Source organism: Limulus polyphemus, unplaced genomic scaffold (genome assembly GCF_000517525.1).
Source record: "Limulus polyphemus unplaced genomic scaffold, Limulus_polyphemus-2.1.2 Scaffold331, whole genome shotgun sequence".
In the NCBI taxonomy this organism is placed as follows: Eukaryota; Metazoa; Arthropoda; class Merostomata; order Xiphosura; family Limulidae; genus Limulus; species Limulus polyphemus.
The window spans coordinates 669,531-670,105 of NW_013665941.1; positions in this window are offsets into that span (position 1 = coordinate 669,531).

Here is a 575-nt window from a genome sequence, read left to right on the forward strand (position 1 = left end):
TTCAACATTAGCTGGTGGAAATTTGTTGGTGTGAATGAAGGAATGCTTTATGTGGTTGATTTCTTCATCTATGTAGTCCGTTGAACAGAATATTGTGGCTGTGTTTATGAGGTTTTTTCAGAGTATTGATTTTTTTGTGTGGTGTCGTCAGCGGAATTTCAGGGGATGTAGAGGCCGGTGTGTGTATTCTTACTGTGAATTTTGGTTTTAAAATGTATGTCCAATCTAATAATGTTGAGGTTAAGAAAAGATAACTGTTTATTGTTTTCGTATTCTATGGTACATTTGATGTTAGGATGAATGGAGTTTGTGTGTTCAAAGAAAGTTAGTGTGTGTTCTGTAGAAGTGAAACCAACAAAAGTGTCATCGACATATCTGTACCAGTATAGTGGGGGATGAAGAGCAGAATTATGGCTTGTGTTTTGTTTTTCCCTGGCAGTTATTTTGATTTAAAAGTAATTATCTCCTAAGAAATAATTACTAATCAAGGGTGCTCGAAGATTAAACAAACCTCCTTCACCCTGCTCGTGGCAATAGGTTAAATTTCGTTTAGTGGTCACCAGAGTATTGAGCCG